This window comes from Miniopterus natalensis, chromosome 11 (assembly GCF_054644295.1).
Source record: "Miniopterus natalensis isolate mMinNat1 chromosome 11, mMinNat1.hap1, whole genome shotgun sequence".
In the NCBI taxonomy this organism is placed as follows: Eukaryota; Metazoa; Chordata; class Mammalia; order Chiroptera; family Miniopteridae; genus Miniopterus; species Miniopterus natalensis.
In genome coordinates, this window is record NC_142091.1 from 6071209 (window position 1) to 6093114 (window position 21906).

Sequence of the window (21906 nt, forward strand, 5' to 3'; positions counted from 1 at the left end):
GAAGAGAGCCAGTGGCTTCGGAGCAGATAAGCCAGGGCTACACCCCAGCTCTGACTGCTATTTACAGCTTGGGACCTTGATCTCAGTGTCCCGTCTGGAAACGGAGGTGGTAAACGTACCTCAGGGGTGCTGAGGACTAGATGAAACAAGGCGCGAAGTGCCCAACACAGTGTTTGGCACATAGTAGGTGCTTAAAGCAAGTTCCCTCCTCTCTCTTCATTTTAGGCCTCTGATGAAGAGGCAGAAGGAGAGGGACTAGCTTGAGGGACGGGGCTCTCTCAGAGCCAATGAGGCACGCTGGGGGTTGGGTACAGATCTGTTCTGTCTCAGCCCAGGGGCCTGGGCCCCTCCAGTGCTTTTCTCACTGCACTCCTTGGTCTGGCCTTGGGGGAACCTCTGGGAAAGGCACCCCTCACGGGTAGGCGGAGGGCTGGTGTGGGGGCACTGCCTCTGGGCCTCGAACAGCCCCTTCCGCTCTCCCCCAACTCATAATCCGATTTCTATTTCTACTCCCTCCTCTGGACTCATCACCATGGCAACAGTTTTCTCAGTTGCACTTCATCAGTTTCTCCTGCAAATCTTTTTTCCTGCCCCCTCAGTCTCCCTACTCCCTCTACAGCCTGCACTCCTGCATGCTCGCTGCGCTCGCTCCGCTTCCTCTGCCCCTCGCATCTCTCCCTTGCTTTCCATGGTCCCTGCCTGCGCATGTTCAAATCTCTCTGCAGCTTTCCTTCTTTCTCTCCCTTCTCAAGTCCACCATAAGCGGAGACCACAAGAAGATAGAATTCAGCTTAACGGAAGGAAAAACAGATGTTCCTAAATGGCACGGGCTGCCTCGGGAGGCAGTAAGCACCCCATTACTGGAGGTATTCAAGATTTTTAAAAATATGTATGTGTATCTTTATTGATTTCTGAGAGAGGAAGGGAGAGGGAGAGAGAGAGAGAAACATCATTGATGAGAGAGTCACTGATCGGCTGCCTCCTGCACGCCCCCTACTGGGGATCGAGCCCGCAACCCGGGCCTGTGCCCTGACCAGGAATCGAACCGCGATCTCCTGGGTCCTAGGTGGATGCTCAACCGCTGAGCCACGCGACCAGGCAAGGAGGCGTTGAAACTGCCTGCCAGGGCTGTTGAGCGGGAGTTAAGCATCAGAAGGAATTTGAACTAGTAGTTGGCCTTCGAGACCCTTTCCCACCAACACCTGTGGTTTTCCTGCTCCCGCTCTTCCTGCGCCCAGCACGCCCCCTGTGCTCCCTGTAGCTGAGGGCAGCTGCTTCTTTCTCCGCCAGGCCTGTCTGAGGCCCGCACTGATTGCATTAAGTTCACACCTTTTAATTATTTATCATCTTTTATTCTTCAATTGTCCCCATCTTGTGAGATCCTTCAGGGCAGGTACCTGTGTTATGTGTTACAGGATAAAAACTTATTAATCACTGGCTGTTCTCAGCCTCCCTCTGCCCCACCTCCTCTCACCCCCCAGATAGTTTTACCCTTCACCTGTTGTTGGAAACCTCCCCTGGACCTGCTCAGTCCCAGGGCTTCCGCAACGGGGAGCTGGGCGAATGTGGGAGCGGGATAAAGGGGCAGGAGGCAGGCAACTTTCTTGTGTTAGGGAGAAGCTGGGTAATGAGTAAAGGAAGAAAGGAAAATGCTGAGACCTGAGAGGCTAAGCCAGTCCATCGAGTAGGGAGGTGACAGTGGGAGAGAGGGAGGAGCTCTGCTGGTGACAAGGACGGGCGGAGAGAGGCAGAGGCAGAGGCAGGAGAGTTGGGGTTCGCAGAGAATCACTCCCTGCTGCCAGGTGTAGCAGCGCAAGAGGGAAGGGAGCTTAAGGGGTGGTGCCGTGGAGGACAAGTCGGATCGCCTTCAAGGGCAACGAGTAAAAGTTGGGTTTCTTTTTGAAATTATTATTATTGTTGTTGTTATTTTAATCCTCACCCAAGGACATTTTCTCCATTGCTTTTCAGAGAGAGTAGAAGGGGGAGAGAGAGAGAAGCACTGGTGTGTGAGAGACACATCCGCTGGTTGCCTCCTGCACACGCCCCCGACCCGGGCCGGGGATCGAACCTGCAGCTCCTTGACCGGAATCAAACCCGAGACCCTTCAGTCCGTGAGAACCTGGCTAGGGCTGAAATTATTTTTGATATTTGGTATTTGGGTTGTGGGGCCCCAGAATATATTCATGGTGCCAGGGTATAGGTGCCCCATTAAGCAGCACCCAGTCCTGCAGATAGAGGCTGTGGGATCCTTCAAAAAGACCAAAACATTAAGCTTTCCCCCTTATCTCAGTTATATCTCTTAATAAAAAACGTTTAGTAATCTGGGACTTCAAGTTACAAATGTCTGGACAGATGGAGAAAATGAGGTCCAGGGAAGTTAATCATCTTGCTTAAAGTCACGGAGCAGGTTTTATGTCTGACTTGGACTGGGAATGTCTGGCCCAGGGTTTTGTCCCCAATCCAGGGGTGCCTCTTTAGATTGGTTACATGCTGAGAGAGAACAGGGGGCCTGGGAGACTGGGGGGTCTGAGCATTCCTCCCTCTGTTCAACACGCTGTGCCAGAGAAAGAGGCCGGCCTGCCTTCCCAGATCTTGTGGCTTCACAGGGAAGAGAGCCAGGTGCAGGACAAAGTCCAGCGGAAAGTTGGAAGTAAGTGCTGCAGTGTCATGGAGTCTGGACTGGGGATTAGGAGACATGGGCACCTCTTGCAGCTGTCACTCTTCAGCCACGTGACTTTACGCAAGTCCTTTCACCACTCCGGACCTCAGTTTCCTCACCTGTGAACATTCTCTCTCTTAAGATAGAAGTTCTATAGTGCTACATATAAGAAAAATTAACGCAGTAACTAAATATATTCTGTGAGTGCTGTCCCCTGACGCTCACCCTTCTCAGCACAACCTCTGAGAGGCTCTTGCTTTCAGCTGGTGGCCAGAGCAGTGAGCAGGTGACTTTTGCCACTGTCTCTGGGGCCTTGCCTCTGGTAGCCCCTCTGGGGCTTATGAACTCTGCTCTCCCTCCACACACAGACAGAGCTAAAAGAGTGTTTTTCTCTCAACAAATCCAGTCTGCTGCTTAATCCGTCTATTTAATATCTTCCTGATAAAGAAGAGCCTGAAGATAAACTCATCCAGCCCTCTTGTTTTACATTTGAAGACACTAAGGCCCAGAGACAGGGTGTGCACAGGCCAAGATTACACACTTTTGACTCTTAGGCCAGTCTTCTTTCTTCTCGGACTTGGAGAGTTTATTAGAAATGGGTTGTTTTGCCCTAGCTGGTTTGGCTCAGTGTTTAGAGCGTCAGCCCATGGACTGAAGGGTCCTAGGTCCAATTCCAGCCAAGGGCATGTACGTCGGTTGCAGGCTTGAAACCCGGCACCCCCATCGGGGCGTGTGCGGGAGGCAACCAATTGATGTGTCTCTACCACATCAATGTTTTTCTCTCTCTCTCCCCCTCCTTCCACTTTCTCTGAAAAGCAATGGAAAAAAAAATCCTCTGGTGAGAATTAAAAAGAAAAAGAAAAAAGGGTTGTTTTGTAGGCAGCAGGGACAGCACTGAGTGTTAGGCAGGTGGATCAGACCGGACCTGGGTTCAGCAACCTTAGTACTTGGGTTCTAGCTAGGAAAGAATTCAGAGCCAAGACCCGAACTATAAGAGAACATTTATTTCATTAATCGCAGAGGTGGAAGAAGTAATTCCTAGAAGAAATGGGCTAAGGAAACAAGTTATAGAGGCAAAGGAAGGGCCCTTGGAGCTTGGGAGTCAGGAAGGTAATGGTAACGTGCCTGGGGGGGGGGGGGAGGGAGAGAAAGGCACAGGCGTGCTCCCAAGGGGGAGAATGCTGGGTCCTCCCTCTTAATGGTTTTAAGGGAGATTTTAGGGGAGGTCCCAGGGGAAGATCTCATTGTGATATTCAGCAGCTTTCCAGGTGTGTCCCTTCAGAGTTGTGGTCTCCACTGATTGATTGGTAGGCTCCAGGCCTGGGTGGGGGTGGGGGGGTCATTATCCAATGCAGCTGGTCCTGAGGTCAGCTGTGGCTGGTTTTGTTTGGCGTGGAGCTGAAATACAACTTAGACCTAAATGTTATCTCTAGGGAGGAAAGGACAGGGGGTCCAAACAGCATGACCGGAGATATGCTAGGGGAAGAAAGGCCACCCTGGGGGCGAGACCACCCTACAATTGTCCTTTGCTAGGCACCCAGGGCTTTCTATCCTGGTGACCTTCTGTACCTGGCCCACCATACTTGCTCTACTCATGTCTAACTGCCCACCAGTTTGAAGATGCATCCTTAGAGATGTTTCATGACATCTGGTCAAGATCCCTCCCTGGGATTTTGTTCTTTAGACCTCTAGTGAGATGTACTGTGCCCAGAGAGGACCACACCTCAGGCTGGAATGAGTTTCAGCTCAGATGTTTCCTGCAGGAAACTTTCTCAGACTCCCAAGCCCAGATTAGATGTCTCTCTAAAGGGCTCCCCAAGCCTTCAGGACATTGAAATTGCCTGTTCATTTGTTGTCTGTCTCCAACTAGACTGTAGGCTCTAGGAGGGCAGGACCACATCTGTCTTATTTGCCAAAATATACCTTTTGTCTGGTCCAGTGCCCCAGCCCACTAAACAGTTGTTGAATCAATAAGTAGGCAGGATTGGTTAGAAAGGATTCCTGGAGGAACCGGTAAATGCTGACTCAGATATCACAGTCAACAAGGACAGAATCGTCAAAGCAAAAGAAAGTCTGGGGATAATGGGAAACGGGGAGAATGGAGCAAAGTAAGGCAGTTTACAAAAAAAGAAAGAAGGATCCCTTCAAGACCTTGGCCTTCACCAGCTGAGGAGAGCTTCTGGATACAGGGCCGAATGCATCTCAGCCTCGCTGAGGATAAGAGCAAGTGTCTGTGAGCACCTAGAATCCCTCAAGAGGGGCCTTTTTATGGGGAGAAACCCAAGGGCAGCCTGGGTGGAGGGGAAGAAAGCTGGTGGTGCTAACAAACAGGAACAGGGCCTGCAGCGGGTGGATTCTTGACTTTGTGTAGGAAAGATTTCACAACACCTGTCTAGCTGATTTTGAGGGTATGTTTATTAAAGCTTGGAACAGTGAAACAAGGAAGGGCTTAGAAGAGAAGAAGCAACATGAGCAAGCTTAGGTGGGGCTGCTTTGGTTCCTTGGAAAGTTAGAGAAAACCGACTTTGGAGACAGGTTCAGGGGGCTGGCCTGGGAGGAGGGGCCGCTGCTCATTGCTTCCCTGGTTATAAGTCTCATGGGCACCCTTACAGTGTAGAAGATGCACACCTGAGTGGAAAGGAAGGCACTGGCATGCTCCTGAGAGGGACAGCGAGTCCTGGGGTCCTTCATCTTGAAGGTTTTAAAGGCTGGGAGTTTAGGGACAGGAGGATCTCAATAGCATATTATGAATTTTATGCTGATGTGACAAAATGACGTTTATTCCCTTAATTTCATCTGTCCTTGGGTGTGGTTGGCACAAATGGCACTAATTGGATTTCTGCTACCTATCTTCCTGAGTAGGGTGATTTAAGCTATTTACCCTCTGGTTGGGGAGAAGTGTAAACTACTTACTCTTAAATGTCCTTGGTTAGGGAAGACTAGAATTTTGTGATTTACTAGATGGCTGTAAACTGCTTGGCTGTTTAAGTATCTGTCTCAGTTTCTCTATGCCACTTGTCCTGGCTTATTGGCCTGTCTCAGGAGGAGCTTTGAAGCCGGCCAGAGGTGTGAGTTTGGTGCTGAGGTCTGGAGGGAATGGGAGTTCTGGGAAGGCCTGGGGCACAGAAAGAAAAGAAGGTGAGGGGCAGCTTCCTTCTACTGACCCCTCTATTAGGTTGAAAACTTAATATTAGGTTGGGAGGACAGGGCCTATGTCTTCTGTTTTTCCCTTTCCTCATCCAGGTGTCTGGGCACCGGGACCCACTAGTAGAGTCCCTAGGGCAAGGATCTGGAAGTGGCTGGGGCAGCGTCCTGAGTGGAGATGGCATGGCAGGAATTGTGGGAGCTCCCTCATTCCATCAGCCTATCCCTCCAAAGGTGCTGTCTCCCAAGTCCTTCTACCAATCTCCACCCCAGCCAGCTTTTGCAAAACTGCTAAGCCCTATCTGGCCACCAGGGGGCGAAAGGTAGCCCTCGGGTCCTTCTCCCTCCAATTCCCCACCCACACACCTGAGGGCCAAGGAGGGCGGCGCCTCACCTGGCTCTAAAGCCCCGCGGCCCCGTTAACCCTTTCCTGCCTAGCCTCAGGCACTTCCCTCGGGCAGTCACTCGTGGCGGATTGGAAGGCAAATCTGTGGGTGCGGGGTGTGCAGAGGGGAGGGGCTAGGGTGGAGAAGGTAGCCTTTCGGCTCGCGGCGGCCCGGTCCCAGCAGGAGCTGCGGGCGGCTGGCGCCCCGGCCTCCACCGGGAGCCCACGCGCCCCCTCGCGCACCTGGGCGCCGAGGCCCGGGTAAGGGGCGTGGTTTACCGGCGCCCGGCCTCCGGGGCAGGACGTCGGGGGGCCGTGGCCCCCCAGGACCCACGCTTCCGGGTTCCCCGCAGCCTTCTAACTTTCACGACCCTTTGCAACAACTAGTAATGGGGGGGGGGGGGCTGTGTGTGGAAGGGTGGCCCAGGAGTGCAGGGAGAGACCGAAGCCTGGCAGCGGGGGGCAGACTTGCGATTGGGCGAGGGGAAGGGCTGGCTCACGCCGCTCGCAGGTGCCCGGGTCCGCGCGTCGCCCGGCCGGGACCGGGCGGCCCTCCAGGGCTGCGACCAGCCCGAATCCCGAGGCTGCGCTCCGGGCTGCGAGCCGCGAACGGCGGGTGGGCGCGCGGTCGGGAGCCCCTCCCTCTCGGCGCCGGCGCCGCGTCGTCCGCCCGCTGGCACTTAAGGAGTTAAGTCCGCCCGCAGCCGGCGGCGCAGGAGCCGGGGAGAAGGAAGTGGAAGGGGGTGGGCAGGGAGGAGGAGGGGGGCGCGGCGGGGGACAGCGCCAGGAACCCCCTCCCCAGGGACCTGGCCCCTGGGCCCCAAGTCCCAAGAGGCCCCGCCCTCCCCGGGGTCGCGCTCTCCCCCCGCCCTCCCTCGCGCTCCAGCTTTGTCCCCGGGAGGGTGGGCTGCGGGATTTCCAGCCAAGCCTTGGCTGCCTGCTCAGTTTTTCCAAACCCTCCAGTCGGGGAAGGCGGGAGCCCTGTCAGGATAAGAGTCCTTCCCCCACTGCCCCGGCGGCCCCTCTCCCAGCCTCCTCTTTCCTGCCCCAGGACCTTTTCCAAACTTCTTTCCCTTTCCGACCCCATCCCCTGCACCCCCTGTCCCCATCTCTACTGGCAACTAAGTTCCAAGCTCAGGTTGGAGGGGCCAAGTGGCTCTCACAATCCTGGAGAGGCGCTAGAAAAACGACACTCTGCAGGCCGACCCTGAGACCTGCTGGGTGCCAGCCGGACTTCCAGCCTGACGCCCGCCCCATCCCAGGATCTGGCCCCAGGGCTACCAGGGAAGGTGGCCCAGGAGTCTCCCGCCCCGGGATGGAGGCGGTGCAGCGGGCGCCCGCAGAGCTGGGCAGCAGGCTCTGCACGGTTGGTGCCAGGCCCTGGGCAGGCTTCGAGCAGGAGCAAAGTGTTCCGAGCGCTGGCACGGTTCTGTCCAGAAGGTCTATTATATAATAATCACCATCTATCAGGCAGCCAGGCCGCTGGAGTGAGCGGGGGAGCCAGGCCGCCCGGAAGGGCCTCCTCCAGGCCCAGGAAGTTGTCTGCCTCAAGGTGGGGCTGTAGGTGCATCCCAGAGTGAAATAAGTGGGGGTCGAGGGGCAAGTGAGGGGCGCGGGGCAGTCCGAAGGCCGTCCCCGCAAACCCTGCCCCCAGAACTCTGACTGACAGTGTCCTGAGCCAATGATTGAAGTCACTGTGGGGCTCAAAGTTAACTCTTTCTTGGATCCTAGTTACTTGAGGGGATAGAGCCCCTCCCTAGGAACCGGATCCCTAGCGAATCTGAATCTTCGCACCTGCACGCGGTCTGAGAAGCACCGCGACGCAGATCCTTCCGTCCTGGGTCCGAGCCGTCGCGGGAAGTAGTCTGGGAGCTGCAGCAGCCCTGGCACCGCCCCCTCCTGCGCCCAGCCCCGAAGTCAATTGTATTACGAGATGAGGTTGTGTGTGTACACCCTGTGGTTCCAGAAACAGGCCCGCGTGGCGCTGGCACACCCACACTGCGCCACAAACAGGCACCCTCTCACACCTATACCAGGCCGGCACTGCCACCGACGTGGCCCGCACACCTGTGACACACGCACACGGAAACGCGGTGGCTCCCCGAGTGCGCCAGCAGAGGGAGCCGCTCCACTCCGTCAACTGGCCGCCGGCCTCGGCCCACCCCGCGCTCCCTCCAGGGCCCCGCCCAGAACGCGTGGCTGCCTGGAGCTCAGCTCCGCATCCCAACCTGGAACCCACGCTGGGGAATGAGTCACAGCCCCACCCAGGGGAGCGCTCTACTTGGCTGCTCCACGGGACGTGCGGAATACACTTGAACTTACTGTGTACCACATTTAGAGACCCCTTGCAACACAGCTATCACCCCCACTAACACTGCGTCCTGGACCTGCTAGGAGCTGGGCACTGTGCCAAACGGATGGGAGCCAACCTATGTGGCTTGTCATGTATGTAACAAAAAACTGATCCACATAAATGCGGTGGACCCTTCCTTATAACAAGCAACCTGCTTGAGAATGGCCTTCTTGCCTTGTAGCTCATATTATACCCACAGGACCCCTGGAGAGGGGAGAGGAAATTAAACCCTAATTCCATGGGTCAGGTACTATCCTAGGCCCTGGGATTCTATCACACCAGAGCTCAGCCTCTCTGGGCTTCAGCTTGCTTTTCCTTTAAATGGGAATAATATCTAGCTCATGGGGTTGTGATTCATCAGCCCCTAACCCAGCCCGGGGTGGCACAGCATCTAGTAGGCACTTGGGGAAGTTTTGTTGACTGGATCAAAGCATGACCAAGACACAATGTGCATGAAAATGCTGGGTAAACTATGGTGGTAAGCAACCCACAGGGGGTACTATGCTATCTTCCTTCAGGTCTTGTCCCCCTTCTCCTGTATCTCCCCAGACCTGGCCCAGTGCCCAGTTGCTGGCACTATCCACTCATCAAGTGAATTTATTGAAGCCCTACTATGACCCCAGAACTTGAGTGCTATGGGGAATATAGAGGCATAGAAGGTTTGGGCCCTCAACAATATTTTGGAGCAAACAGATATATATACAGAGAAACAAAAGAAAACATTTAAGTAGGTACCCAGTGGGTGGCATAGATATAATATGTGGTAAGGACAGAGGGAGGTAGGAGAGGGCTAGAGCTCCCTGGGGACCATCTGTGAGCAGGAGCCAAGGGTTAGCAGGGGAATCAAATAGCAGGAGCAAACAGGCTCACCAGTGCTCTTCCCTCCCAAACACTCAATGCTTATTACTTGTTGGTATTAATTCTGGGTGGGTGAGGGCATTGGGATACAGGGGAAGTGCCTTGGGATATGGACACCCAAATTCTAGTCCTGGGCTTACCATTTTCTAGCTGTGAAACCCGGACTAAGTCCTTCACTAGTGCAAAGTTCAGTTTCCTGACCAGTTTAATGGGGCCATAGCATCTTTCTCACCAATTTGTGGTAAACATTGAAATAACATATGTGAAATGCTTTTTAAACGTACAATTTCTTTTTCATTGCATCTACTCTCATATAGGGTCGTGTGTGCGCGCGCGCGCAGCACTCTGAGGATAGGAGAGAGTTCTTTAGAGAAGACAGAGGTTTCACTTCCACAAACATTTTCTTAGCATCCACTTTGTACTGAGAATTGGGAAGAAAAAATTCAGTCTATGTCCTCAAGAACTTCATGGTCTACTAGGAAAGAGAGAGGAATAGAGGAGATGCTCAGTGCATAATAAGTGTGGGTGGGTACAGTGAAGAGGGGGCTCGGTAGCGCGTGTGCTGGGGTTGAGAGTCCAGGCATCCTGCTTCTTCCAATCAGCGCAGACAGGAGGGTAGGGTAGGTTGTCAAACCTCTCCCTAGCGCGGACGTCGTCGGCGCGTCCCCTCCGCCGGGGAGGGGGGAAGGTGGAAGCCCCCTCCCGCCCGCGGGCCAACCCGCTCCCCCTGGCCCGCGGCGCCTTACCGCGTCAGACCACTGGGAGGCCGGGGAGCCGGCTGGGCGCGGAGGCGAGCGAGATGGGGGAGCTCTTATTTTGACAGGGGCCTCTCGGGCTCTGGTATGAAGGCTGGAGGCCGCCCGAGCGCCGATGCTTATTCAGGCCGGGGCGCGGAGCCGAGCGCAGGGCAGCGCGGGGAGGCGGCGCGCGGCGGGGCCAGTGGCCGGACATGCCCCGGGCTCGGGGCCGCAGCAGCACCGCCGCCCGCAGCCAGCCGGCCCGACGCCCGCACGCCTGGGTCCCCCGGCGCCGCGCCGACCCGGGGCTGCGACGCGGACCCTCGGCGTCCGACCGACAATAAACGCGAGACAGCCCCCTCCGCGCCCCGCGCGCGCCGCCCCGCCGGCCTCGGGGAAAGTGAAAGGAGGCGGCGAAGCGCGGAAGGAAGGAAGGAAGGAGGAGGAGGAGCAGGAGCCCGAGCCTCGCGGTTCGGGGCCGAGACCCCGGCCCGCGCGCAGGGCCGGACGGGCGCGCGCCTCCGCCGCTGCCCGGCGCCCACGACCATGCTCCGCGACTGGGAGGCAGGAACCTAGGCGCCCAGCGACCCCCGGGCACCTCCCCGGGCCGGGCTGGCGTTGAGACCAAGGCGCCCAGGACCCAGAGCCCACCTCCTGCCCGCCCCCGCCGCACCTCCAGCTGGCGAGCAGGGACCCAGACCCACCCACCGACCCTGACCTGGTCATGGCGTCCAGCTCCGGCCTGGCGTGAGGACCCCGGCCCGCCAGAGGTGAGGGGTGGGCTGGGGCTGCGGGCCGCGGGCGTGCCGAGCCCGCGAGGCGCGGAGGGGAATCCGGCTCGGGCTGGGGAGGGGAGCGCAGTCCCAAGGTGTCTGGCGCGCGCCCCTCCGCCGTCCAACGGGCGGGAGCGCCCCCAGGGTTCGTGGAGGTTACTCCTGGGCCCCCAGTCAGGCCGGCGGCCCGAGCGCGGGGGGAGGGCTGACCCTGCCGCCCTGGAGCGAGAACAAGGCCGGCCTCGGGCCAGCTGGAGCGGCAGCCCTGCCCTGGGGGCTTCTGGGAGTTGTAGTCCCCCTCCCAGGCTTACCAGTCCTTTGGGTCCCAGCACCCCGGGACCCCTCCCTGCCGATGGGAGCCTCCAGAGGAGGTGCATTGGGATTGGGGGTTGTTGGGGTCACCCTGCGTCCCCGAGCACTGCCTGGGAGCAGCAGGGGCTGTGCCTGGAGGAGTTCTCCCAGCCTGGGATTCTCAGTGGTGTGGGCTTGGCTGGAGGGGGTGGGGCAGTCACACAGTTCCTTGGAGGTGTCCCTGCACTGCTGAGGGGAAGTGGCCCCTGCCTTGGTCCAAAGGAATGTGGGGGAAGAGAAGTGAGGCTGAGGGCGTCTTGCTTGGCTGAGATATATTCTATCCCAGGGCTGCTGGAGTTGGTTTCAGGAGAGACTGAGGTCTACTGTCCCCTTCTCCCACCTGGAGCTGAGGACAGTGTTCCCCACAGTCTGGGAATCTGGAGGGTGCCTCTCTGGAACAGTAAAGCCAGGATCAGCTTCTGTCTGTCTGTCCAGCTTCCTTCCTTCCGGGTTTTTCTGACACTTCCTCCTCCCTCTCTTTCTGTCTGTCTGCTGCTTGGGGTGTATGTCTGTGTCTGGGGGGGCGGGGGCTCTGCTGCAGGGAGGAAACGTGTTGCTCTGGGAGAGGTTAGCCGGGCATGTGATTGAGCTCTGGGAAAGGGCTTACCTAGGAAAGCTGTCTTCCCACTATCTGCTGTAATCCTACTGATGTCTCTCGGCAGCTTTCCAAGTGAGAGTTCCAAGGTGGGTGGGCTTCCGCTTCCCTTCTCCTACCTGCTTCTCAGCCTTTCCAGGGAGCAGCCACTTCTGGGCTAGGGCGGCCTGACTGCTCCGCTGTCTTCTCTGGGTCAGGCCACGATTTCATGGCCCCAGGCGAGGAACGTGTTCGGGCCCTGTCTTTCTGGTGTCAGCTCTGAGGCCCCTGCTGAGAGAAGCCTCAGGACAGGGGGAGGATGGCAAAGAAGGTGAAGGGTAGGGGGAGTGTGGTGCCAGAAAGGAAGATGCTGCCTCCCTCGGGTGATCAGGCTTCTTGGCCTTGAAGAAGAACCAGGCCTGAAGTCCAGCCTTCTGACCACTTCCCTCTAGAGGTTCTCTGCTTACCTGTGTTGCTCCCAATTGGGGTGGGTAGGGGTTAATGTTGGAAAGGGTGCTTGTGAGGGCTAGAATACCTATAATCTTGGATCCAGAGTAACTGTTGTGCTTGGGGTAGCAGGAGATGGGTTCTGGAGATCTGTATGGAGACTCTAAATGAGGCTCTAATTGCTGGGGTTGAAAGTCAAAGTGGGAAGAGATTACAGAGTCCTGGAGGAGGATTGGTGGTCCACAGAAACCTGGGACTAGCGCAACAGTGGTGATGTAGGACCTAGTGAACTTGCTTTTTTAAATCTGTGTTGGGCACCCATGCCTTTGTTTGGGTAGTTCCTGCCTCCCAACTTCTGGGTACCTGGGTTAAGCAGGAGACCTGGGCTGGGGGCTCAGTTTCCATGGACAGGCAGGGGTAGCATTCTGGGCAGGGCCTAGTAGGTGGCAGTGTCGACTCCGCAAAGGCTGGAATTCCTGGCACCTGCTTTAGATTAAAGGAGATGCCTGCAGAGAGGGGCTGCCTGCCTGTGGGGGGAGTGGCTGGGATGGAGTTCCACGGAGCCCAGGAGTGGGGTGCAAGGAAAGCACCAGGGTTTCAGGCAACAACAGCTCTAGTAGGAGTGGAGGGAGCCAGCAGTCACCCAGTTTTGCAGCCCCTCCTCCAGGGAGTCTAAGAGAAGCTGGGGGCACCCCCATACTGCCTCTGGCACCACAGGCTGAAATTCTGTCCCAGTGCTTGGGGACAGGAGTGAGGTGGGGCAGTTGTGAGGAGCCAGGATGTCTGAGTGTTGAGTTTTCCCAGGACCAGAAGAGGCCTGAAAGGAGATAGGGGCACTTTGGGGTTTTTGTTGCCCTAATGCCATATTTACTCTTCCTGGGGCTTCTTGGTTGCTCATAGTGAGGTGCTCCAAGAGTCTGGGCACCTAAGGGTGATGGGGAAATAGCATCCCTTGTACCAAGAGCTTTGGGCACTGCCCAGATGCTGACCTAGGGGAAGGAGGCAGAGGGGGATGGCAGCGTGGGAAAGTGGGCAGCCTAGTGGGTACAGGTTGGGTGCCTTGGGCGGGGAGCCTCTGCCAGGCCTGCTCTCCCTGGGGTGGGGCTGTTCCGGGGACTGGCTCAACCTGTTGAGTGCCTGGCTGCGCTAGCTTGGCATCTGTGCCCCTGCCTGCCAGCCCTGCCAGCTGCCCACCCATAGCCACACTATGGGACTGCCCCCAGGGATCTGGAGAAAGGAGGCTCTGCCTGGCCAAGGGCCCAGGATGGGGCTGGTAGATAGAGGCTCATCTAGAGGGTGCTGAGCTTTCCCAGGTCCTGTCCTGTAACCACCAGAGCTGGGGCTGGACATAGTGGGAGGTCCAAGTAGCTAGGAGCTAAGGGGTCTGGGGAAGGCCACAGGACTAGAGCCCCTGAGATGCTGCATGTTACTTGGATGGGTGGCCGTGGAGACAGCAGCCTGGAGTTAGAGCCTGGAGTCTCCTCTGCCCCGTGCTAGGTCCCGGCCTCCAGACTGGCCTGAATCCCTTCCCTGGGAGAGAACTGCCTACTTTCCTTGGAGGTTGGGGGGAGGGGAATAAGGGCATTCTGCTACCCTGGGAAGAGAAGGGTGACTTCCTGGGTATTGGGGTATGTTGCACTGCCCCGTTCTCCCTAAAGCTGCCCCCCCATGGAGAGGAGGGAAGCCCTGTGTTCTTAGGTAGCTGTCCCCCACCCTGCCCTGAGCGTGGAAGATCCTTGACCCCTGCAGGCCCTTGCTGCCCCCACCCCAACCGCTTCGCTTTAGGCCCACCTTGGGGCTCTGCTAGGTGGTGGGGAAGGGGTGCCAAGGTACGAGTCTGTAGGGGAGAAAGTAGTCACCGCAGCCTGTGCGTGGGGTAGGGGCACAGGCAGGCTTCCCTTTCCTCTCAGTCCTGAGGGGAAGGAAGCCTTCCTGCCTTCTTTTCTAGTCAGTGGCAAAAGCAGAGGCCACTTTTCCACCCCAGGCCCCCCTGCTTGGCCTGGGGCACCTGCCTTTCCTAACTTTGATAACTTCTCTATTCCCCCTTCTTCAGGGGCTGGTTCTGTCCAACCCCCTCCTCCAGTGGGCTGGTTGGTGGCTCTGCACTGGCCTGTCTTCCTTCTCCCCTCACTCTCTACCCCCAGCCTCAACTAGGGAATGGCCCTGAATCCAGCATTTCGAAACCAGGATTATTTTGAAATCCCTGAGTGCTTCTCCACCCCTCTGACTCTCTCCTCCCCACTAGCCCAGAACTTAGTCCTCTAACCTGACTCCACGCTGTGCATTGACAGGGTGTGTGTGTGTGCGTGCGTGTGCTAGCACATGGCCACGTGTGTACTACTGTGTGTGTGTGTGCTATCACATGGCCACGTGTGTACTGTGTGTGTGTGTGTGTGCTATCACATGGCCACGTGTGTACTACTCTGTGTGTGTGTGTTAGCACATGGCCATGTGCATACTACTGTGTGTGCGTGTGCATCCCAATGTGAGTGTATCTCCTTTTTTTGAATATATCTTTATTGATTTCAGAGAGGAAGGGAGAGGGAGAGGGAGAGAGAGAAACATCAATGATGAGAGAGTCATTGATCGGCAGCCTCCTGCACGCCCCCTGCTGGGGATCGAGCCCGCAACCCAGGCATGTGCCCTGACCTGGAATCGAACCGCGATCTCCTGGATCCCAGGTCAATGCTCAGCTGCTGAGCTACGCCTGGCCGGGCTGGGTGTATCTTCTTTCTGTCAGCAGTTCTGTGTGCTGGCCCATGTCTCTTGTTCCTGAGCTCTCCTGGGTCTTCTCTAGGAGTATGAAAGCCTTTATGGTCTTAAGGAGCTATTCTTGGGGAGTTTGGAGTGATTTTTAGGAGGCTTTTTTTTTTTTTTTTTAATATATCTTTATTGATTTCAGAGAGAGGAAAGGAGAGGGCGAGAGAGAGCTAGAAACATCAATGATGAGAGAGTCATTGATTGGCTGCAGCCCGCAACCTGGGCATGTGCCCTGACCGGGAATCGAACCCTGATCGCCCGGATCCTAGGTCGAGGCTCAACCGCTGAGCCACACCTGGCCGGGCTAGGAGGCATTTTTGATGTGTGTCTTTGGGAGTTGTGTCTGTAAATCTCTGTTGCATGTGTCTGGGAGTATCTCTGAGGAGTGCATGTGCCCAGGGTTGTGTCTCTCATGAGTGTACTGCATGTGTGTGCTCTGCTTCTGTTCCCGCCTCTTTCCTCCTCCCTGGGAACGTGTCTGGGCTGTGTAGTCACATGTCTCCCTGAAGCTGCCTGGGACATGGAGTCCTCTGTCCTTTGATAGGGAGCTTTCCTGGAGTGGGGCCAAGCCTTCTGGCAGTTCTGTGGTCCTTGGAGAGAAAGTGGTACAGTGGGGAGACTTTGGGATAAAGTGTCCCCAGGGCTGGGCTCTCTTCCTCTGTCCCTCATGGACACCCAGCACCTTGAGGGATCCCAGCATTACCAGTCCACCCCTTCTTGTCCTGAGGCTACAGTGGTAGATGTCATAGGGAGGCCCAGTGCTCTAAAGGAAAGGGCTGGGGAGAGGAAGTTAACTCTCCAGCCCTGGAGTAACTTGATTTTTGAGGACAAGAAATAGCCACTGCATCAGACTTGGGAGCTTGGTGGCTAATTTAAGGTTCCGAAAGTTGACTTCTCTAGCTAGAGGCAGAGAGCAAAACAAGACTAGATGCTCATATTTCCAGCCTCAACAGAGGACAGAGGGCCCTGAAATCCTAGGGGGTGATGCACCACCCCAGAAGTGTGAAGTATTTGGGGTGGGGCCAGTTGCCATTGTAGTAGATCCTCAGAAGCCTTTTTAAAAATAAAAATAAAAAAATCTTTATTGACTTCAGAGAGAGGAAAGGAGAGGGAGAGAGATATAGAAACATCAGTGATGAGAGAGTGCACTCCCCCAACTGGGGATCGAGCCCACAACCCGGGCATGTGCCCTGACTGGGAATTGAACCCTGATCGCCTGGATCCTAGGTTGATGCTCAACCGCTGAGCCATGCCCGGGTGGGCAAGCCCTTTTTTTTAAAAAAAAATTATTATTGATTTGAGAGAGAGAGACATCAATTTGCTGTTCCACTTATTTATGCATTCATTGGTGGTTTCTTGTATGTACCCTGACCGGGTATCAAACCCAAAACCTTGGTGTATTGGGAAGATGCCCTAGCTAACTGAGCCACCTGGCAAGGGCCTGAGAAGTTCTTCTTGATGTTTAATCTCATTCCTTCCTTCTGCAGTTAGACAGTGTTTTACAGGAGGGAAGGTTGCCAGGTGGTTGGTTGTTTTTTTTGTTGCCAAACCAAGGGTAGTGACGATAGCAAAGTTATGTCTACATGGGATGCGGGCAGTGAAACCCCTGATACCTTGCAGTGCTGTCCTGGGATCTCAGGCTGTAAGCGAATGCTTTCCTCTAGAAGCATTTGTGGCCAATCAGTGAGGAAGAAGAGGGCTGGGGCAGGGGCAGGGGCTGTGTGTGAGTCCAGGGCCTGTGGAGACAGCAGCGGGAGACGTGCAGTGGATAAGCTGTCCTCTTCCTGTCTCTGTTACTGCTGCCCCTCCATGGCCTCTAGTCCCAGGATGAAGTGGGAAGAAGGGAGGGGTAGAGGCACAGGTTGGTACAGTGCTCAGTGACCCAGCATGGGGAGGGCCTTGGCAAGGAATTTTCTGTTTATTTCTCAATCTCTGTCTCTGAGACACGCACACACACGTCACTGCAGACACCTTCAGGAGATGAGCCCAGAAAAATCAGCCAGGGGTAGGGCAGGGCAGTACCAGATGGGGCCATGTGGAACCAGCCTTGTTCTGACAGATGCCCTGCGCTTGCCCCTAGAACTAGAAGTTGAGCCCAGCAAAGTTCTCCCCAACTCCCCCATCCTGTGCCTGGGAGCAACACAGACTAGAGAGGGTTAAGTCTGGTTGGCAGGGACACCCCCTCCCTCCTGCCAGAGAGAGAGAGGGAGAGGTGGTTAGCAGCTTGCTCTAGTTGGCCTCTCTCCCAGAATTCTTTGGAAAAGAACTCCCCTTTGACCCCCAGTACAAACTGAGCCCAGCCACCAGCCTCCCTCCGCCTGCCTTTGGGAGCTCCGCCAGCCCCTCTTACTGAACTGCTACGCCTGCATGATTCTCTCACCCCCGGCCTCCCAGCCAGGCCTGGTCCCCAGGACTTTGCATCTTCAGGGGATAAGGGTTGTAGCCAAGGAGACCACACAGGGACATAGGAGCCACACCGTTCTTTCCCCTGACGTAGGGTAACCCTGGGGGTGGCTGGGGCTGGAGGCTGAGTTCCTTAGGCTCCCCATCCAACTCTCTTCCCAGGTCCTCCTGCCAGGCCCCGAGAGTTGTCTGTCTGCCCCATCTCTCTCCCTGCGGGACTGAACCCTAAGGGATCTCCAAGGCATCTTCCTGAGCCTTCGCTTTCCTGCTTCCAGGATAGGGAGGGGGAGCAGTGTGGCTCCTGGCCAATCCACAGAAGTCCTGGAGGGGGTGGGGTGGGGGTGGGGGCGGCAGTGGGGTTGTCTCAGTAGCTCTGAGACTTCCTGGAGCTGCAGGCCATGTGTATGTGTGTACATGTTTATTTGGTGTGTGTGTTAAGATGGGACTGGGTTGTGGGAGGAGCAGGGGCATGGATTGCTGGCCTGGGGTTTCTTGCTGTGACTTTCTCCATAGGGAGCCTTAATCCCAGACCACACCCTGAGCCTGAGCCCAGACACCCAGTTGCCCCTGAGATGAGAGTAAGGTGTGTGTCCCTCTCCCCCACAGCCTCCTTGCTGACCTCTGTCTGCCGTGGTCTCCTGCTTGGTTTTTTGTCTTGGGCACCTCTCCTCCTGGCTTTCTGCCCCCACTTCTTTCATCTTCCTCCCCAAGAGGAAGGGAGCTAACAGCCTTGCAACCTGGGAACCTGGTAGGGAGAGGGGCTAAGGCCAGGGCAGGAAGGGTTAAAGCAGCTACTCCAGCGAGAGGTCCCAGTCCTCTAGTTGACTGGATTCTTTCCCCAGGTGGGAGGTGGGAGGGCAGCCTGGAGGGCAAGGTACAATTTCCTGGTCATCCCAAGTCTTTCTCTTTGTTGCTGGCTTTGGCCTCAGCTGGCTGAGTCAACGCCAGGGTGGCTACCAGCCACCATAATGTGGTTTCTGCCTTGGCCCCTAGAGATACATGCTCTCTCCCCACTGCTACCCCCTCCCTCCTTCCCTCCCTCCCCCCTGCCTCCCTCCCTCCCCCCTGCCTCCCTCCCTCCCCTCCTTCCTTACTTAGCAACAACTCCCTGAATTCACAACAAACATGCCTGAGGCTCCTGGTCTGAGTAGGGGAAGCTGGAGAAAGCTGTGAACCTGGATGGAGGTGGCACCTCTAGGCTGTCCTCAGGAGGGAGGGGCTTCTAATCCCCTCAGGAACTGGGAGGAAGTGGTCCTGCTCTGGGGAGCTGTGACTGGTCTGGCTGAGCTGGTTTAGGGGCAGGGCTTGGACTCCACCCCACTTGACCTTTGACCCTCACCTGCAGAGTGGAAGGGGCAGCAGACTGGGGGGGGGGGGGGGCCTGTGCTGTTGTCATGGTAACTTGCCTTGCTCACTTCCCTGATTCTTAGGGGCCAGGATCAGTGAGGACATAACAGATTAAGGGTGAGTGGACTGAGGCCAGCCCAAGAAATTTACTCTTAGAACAGCAGCCAGGCTGGGCACGTGTGTTGTGGGGTGTGGAATGGTGTCCTCTCTTTGATCTCCTCCCTGGGCAGGACCTGTGACCTCTAGCTAGGACCTGGTATACCTCAGGCATGGAGGGAGGGGAATGAGTGAGACACCTGTTCTTTCATCACAGCAGAGTGCTGCTACCAGGGTGCATTTGTATTGTGAAATGGTTAAGAACCCAGTTGCTGGAGTGCCTGGGTTCAAATCCTGACTCTTCTAACTGAACTGTGTACCTTAAGCAGGTTACTTGACTTCTGCATGCCTTGTCTGTGAAGTGGGGGTGATAAAAGCACTTTTGCGTAGAGTTCTGAGGATTAAGTTAGATAAAGCATGTGAAGCATGCAGCACAGCCTGACGTTTCAGAGCAAATGCTCAAAAAACGGTAGAGGCCGTCCTCACTGGCGCTAGTCATAGCTCTTCCAGGAATGACTCTCAGGGGCTTCAGCAGGGGAAGAATTGAGGCAGGTGGGGGGAGTGGGGGGTGGTCAGGAAGAGACAGCCTTGTAAGCACTTCAGACTCCTAGGTTTTAATATCCTTCCAGACCCACCTTCCTGCTGCCTTAGTTTCCCCACTGTTGGTGCTGGCTGACATCTTGATTGCAAGTCTGCCAAATAGCCATGGCCCTGGAGAGGGCCCTGGGGGACTTAGGACATGCCTTTTCCCCTGTCTCCCTCACTTCTCAGGGCTGAGCCCTCCCTCCCCTGGTCTGTGAGCTCAGATCAGCTTCAGTAACCTCTCAACCATCCCATCCCTTGCTGCTCTGTTCTTTCACCAGCCGAACAAGACATTCTGTCCTTAAACGCCTTAGATGTCTCTTCCTTTCCTTCCTGGCTGAGGGGTCAGGGACCTTCCTGGGGAGGAGAAGTGGCAGTGTGGAGCTATGATATGGATGGTGCTTCTTAGGCCTGCCTCAGTGTCCCGGGTTTCCTGGGTTCCCTGGAACCCACCTGGGCATTTCCCCTGAGAGTGGTGGGGGCAGTGCTCAGGCCTGTTACATGTGTAGAAACCCAGATGGGCTTGCCTGACACCTGCTGCATATAGATGGGCAGGGAAGAGGCATCCTGAAGCTCAGAGGAGGGGTGGGGTTCTACCAGCATCTACGGTGTCTAGAGGACACCTCCAGAAGCCTTTCCTGGGCTGATGGGTGAGTATGGGCAGTCTGGAAAAAGTCTGCTTCAGCCCTGTGTGCCCTGAGGCAGGGGAGAATACTGAGTGGTGCTGGGAAAGCCCTGGGATGGGAGTGGGATGGTGGAGGGGCTGGGGCTTGGGAACTTCTGGGTAAGGAGCCCAGGAGTGGGCAGCAGGGATGGTGGCTACGAGGGGAGCTCTGCAGACAGGTGGTTTGGATCTTCTGGGCAGTCGCTGTCCAAATCCCTGGAGAAAGTTGATCAGAATGTGGCAGAAGTGCCTGGGACACCTGGGCTCCTGGGTATGAGGCCTGGGCTTGGCCAGCAGGTGCCTTCTCTGGCCTGGTACCAAGAGGAGTGGGCTAGAATCCCTGGCTCTACTCACTACCTCCTTCTGGGACCAGAGGGAAGCACCTCCCTTCCATAGGCCCAGGATGAGGGTGCAGCATGGGCCTGGGCTGTGCTTTACTGCTGGGCTAACTGCCTGCCTGTGCCCAGCCCCTGGAGCCTGTTCCTTGGACAGGCTGGGGCTATTTTTGGGATCAGGCTGGGGCTCTGGGGCTGGTTTCAGATGTTCCAATGTGAACAGGAGAAAATGGGAACAGATGGCTGGTGGGTTCCATGCAGTGGGTCCTGCTGGGAGCAGGTTATTTTTAGGGTCTTGTTAACCCTTTTGGGGCTTGTGGAGCCACCTTGAGAGGGACAGCCCTTTCTAGTTGAGAACAAGTCTTCTCCTTGGACCCCTAATTTTCAGGACTGCATCTCCCAGTTGCTCTTCATTTCCTCTAAGACCCTCCCATTGTTTAAAGAGGTCCATGGCAAGACCTCCCAGCCCAAACCCTGTGGAGAGACTGCCAAGGGGTCAGGTGGGGAGAGGGGCACCTGGTGTAGGGAGTGTAGGCCACTTTTGAAGGGAAACCCCCCTTTGCTTGCCTCCTGGGGTTTTGAGACATAGACCCGAGGATAAGAGAGTGGTCAACTGCACTCTGGGTTCACACTCCAGTCTGAGTGTTTGTCAGTAAACCCAGGATGCTCAGGGGAGTGCTTGCCAAGGGGCTGGCCTCTGAGGAGTGTAGAGGAAGAGCCAAGTCTTTGTACTCAGTACCACGAATCCGAGGCCCACAAGCCCATGAGTACTTCCAGGACACACATCTGAACAATGCCCACATTTACCAAATGCCCATGTATTTGGGTGCTCTTCAGGGAGTAAAAAAGGGGACACCATGGCCAGAGGTGATTTGTTGAGGGCTAATTATGTCATAGGCATTGTTAGATAGTTTTACTAATAGTATTTCACTCTATGAACTTATCCTCATTTTGCAGAAGAGGAAACTGGGGCCAAAGGGCCGAAGGGGTGGAGAAGGTCCTGTAGCTCAGAAGGGGTGGGGTATGACTGGCACCCTGTCTACCTGACTGTAAACCCAGTTCTCATTCCACTGCATCACTCACACTGCCTGCCGGTGTCCCAGCCCCGGGATACCTGGCACTGGACCACCTCAGGGCGCAGGTTTATGGAGTAAGTAGGACAGGAGGCCTGGGGGCAGGGGACCCTGCCTGCCACTGCCCTCATAGTTCCCTAAGCCCTTCTTGCCTGAGCGTGCCAGGACTGACACCAGCAACCCCATTTGGCCTTCCTGTCTTCCCTGCAGGAGGATCACAGGCATACATCCTGTCTTGTCAGCCCCCACCCCACCCTGTCCTGGCCCACATGCCCTGCTTCCTGTAGGGTCCTGGCAGTCTGGATGTCAACGTAGGCAGAGCTTGAGGGCCCTCCAGGTGCTGCTGTTGCCAAGAGTTTGGGCCA

The 21906-nt window shown here is 56.2% G+C and overlaps 2 protein-coding genes across 4 annotated transcripts in view; one reads left to right on the forward strand and one right to left on the reverse strand.

Annotated features, from left to right (window-relative positions):
* The window catches only part of UPK2 (uroplakin 2), a 24187-nt gene extending 13210 nt beyond the window's left edge, over nucleotides 1–10977 (reverse strand). Inside the window, exons 1-2 of one of the 2 annotated variants that reach the window (XR_015715266.1) lie at nucleotides 10855–10977; nucleotides 9740–9874 (exon numbers count right to left, since the gene is read on the reverse strand). The gene's annotated coding sequence lies outside the window, so the exon portion shown is untranslated. Of the gene's footprint in view, nucleotides 1–9739; nucleotides 9875–10854 lie in introns of those variants that run through there. The other variant, XR_015715265.1, reaches the window with a different exon arrangement.
* BCL9L (BCL9 like) overlaps nucleotides 10459–21906 on the forward strand; it is a 27754-nt gene continuing 16306 nt past the window's right edge. Inside the window, exon 1 of one of the 2 annotated variants that reach the window (XM_087821493.1) lies at nucleotides 10459–10906. The gene's annotated coding sequence lies outside the window, so the exon portion shown is untranslated. The remainder of the gene's footprint in view (nucleotides 10907–21906) is intronic. The other variant, XM_087821494.1, reaches the window with a different exon arrangement.